General features: G+C 38.0%; 1 non-coding gene across 1 annotated transcript; it reads right to left on the reverse strand.

Moving 5' to 3' along the window:
- Positions 1-1,401: 1,401 nt before the first annotated feature.
- LOC143365095 (U6 spliceosomal RNA) lies at positions 1,402-1,504 on the reverse strand. The gene has a single exon (XR_013084470.1). It is a non-coding gene; the product is annotated as a U6 spliceosomal RNA (small nuclear RNA).
- Between the last annotated feature and the right edge of the window lie 746 nt (positions 1,505-2,250).

A 2,250-nucleotide genomic window follows, 5' to 3' on the forward strand; every position in this document is an offset into this window, starting at 1 on the left:
ACGATCTTAAGAGGATAGGACGCAGTTTCGAACCTACCTGCATACACCGGCTATGGTTCGGGAAATTGAGGCTCGTTTAAATAACTTTGTACCCTTATTTTGAAAACAACAAAATTATTGATTTATTCAAAGTGTGGTTCTGAATCAGAGATTACAAATTTGATTTTACAAATATGGTTTATATAGCGCATATACTGGAGTGCTTACAAATAGTTTGATTATAATAATAATAATAATAATATTAATATTACCGTGATCACGGGTTCGGATTCGGTTACAATGTACTCCGACTGCTGACACTGGTCTTTGAAACGGTTTGTCGCGAAACAACTGAACGAACTATTTTAACTTCAAAAGAGACTACTGGACTATTGACTATGACTGAATAACTGATTGTTCACGATTGTCTGACTGACTGACTGACTATTTATAACTGAATTTTAGGAGTTGGTCCCCCTTTTTATAAGATGCACAATCCTTTGTTTTTCAAAGATGCTGGCACAGGAGTCTCTACCTTGCATCTTTTTATCTTCTTGATGTCTCCTGACTAGTCAGCTGTACGCCGACAGGATCTTTTTACCATGAAGTCGGCGTCTTTTCTTATAATTTGGCATATTTGGACACCTTTCCTGTTTGTTCTCAGCGTGTAAACTGAGAACTTCATCTGCGTGTCTTGCAGGAAGAAAAGTTGGAGTCGTTTCTCGTGCTACCTTACTGCGTAGAATTTTTAACATATATCTTAATCCTATTTTTACTTCTCCTCGTGCGACATAATCGGATGTCCATAATAATTCATAATAATTCTTCATCTGAGGGTTTATTCGTTGGCGGTCGAACCACCGGACGTTCACTGCCTCTGTCTGCTGGGACTGTGATTGACTGCAATTCTGTTCCCCGCGGGGAAAAAAAAAACAGTAATAATCTATCTATCTATTATAACGTATCTATCTATTATAATCTATCTATCCATCTATCTGTGCATTGTGCGGCCACTTCTTACTTACAGTAACGAGCAAAACTGAGTCTACACTATTTCAAGCAACATAACTTTCTAAAAATTAGATCAAATGACTTGAATGTTATTGAGAAGTTAGAAGGATTAGTTTATTAGACGAGGTGTAAAAAATTTTTGAAAAAAATTTGAATTGGTCGGAATCGCAAAAGAAATAGTAAAAGTTGATTTTTTCAGGCTCTTTTATCTGAGCCTGTATTGAAAATTTAAAGAATGTATTTGATTCGTTCGAATAAATTATGTCCATGCTGAAAATTTCACCGGTATTGACTTATTCGTTTACGAGTTATAAACGATTAAAAATTGCGATTTTAAGCCGAAAATCGTGAAAAATGGCAATTTTTCCACTTTTTCTCTAAAGGGTGTGTGCCTGGATCACGCGAGTACTCAACAGCACAGAACGCTTCACGATTTTGCGTGTTATCCTTGCGCAGGGACCATGCTAATCTTCTCTGTATCGTTCCAAATTTAGTATATGTGCTGTCGAAGCAATTACATGTCAGACACAACCTCCATAATTTCCAACCAGGGCGTTTGATATGTCCCACCGGATATCTGGTGCAGCGAACGGACGATTATCGTCTGTGAGTTATGCACGATCTAACCACGAAATTATACTAAAGGCATAGAACATGTCAAGACACAACACAATCGTCCTACATATTTCATCGTCCATTACACAAGTATATATCATCGGAATTAAATCATATTTGGTTTAGTTTTAATCAGAAACATGTTGGTAAATATGTTGGTAAAAGTTTCATAAAAAAAAATAATGACAAATAAAGAAGTTTTGTAACTGGATTCGATTAGTCTTCTGGTCTCACACCGATATAGCCGACAATGTGTGCCACACTTCTCGGCGACGACGGCTCTTGACCTTTGCTGTTTTCGCCGTTTTCACGTCAGTAGCGTTTTCAAGTTATAGGTTTCTTATGACTTGAAGAGGGTACGACGGTTTCCAGCGTTCCCTGTGTAGTTCAAATGGGACGCTCGGCGAGAACCTCCGATTTCGTATCTTGTCAGTAAAAACGGCGGACTGACAAACAACGAGATTTCACTGTAATAGGCAGTCCTTATAGTAATAGTTATATAGTATTTGTATGGAGTTTTCTATTTTTTAAATATTTACCTCTTTGTGTATGCACAGGATCACGAGCAGGTTGAACCCATTTACGAGCAGACCCAGGAGGGAGCACAGCAGGATGGGCACGTCAACAAAAGAAGCGTCCATCTTC

This window comes from Halictus rubicundus, unplaced genomic scaffold (genome assembly GCF_050948215.1).
Source record: "Halictus rubicundus isolate RS-2024b unplaced genomic scaffold, iyHalRubi1_principal scaffold1315, whole genome shotgun sequence".
NCBI classification, from domain to species: Eukaryota; Metazoa; Arthropoda; class Insecta; order Hymenoptera; family Halictidae; genus Halictus; species Halictus rubicundus.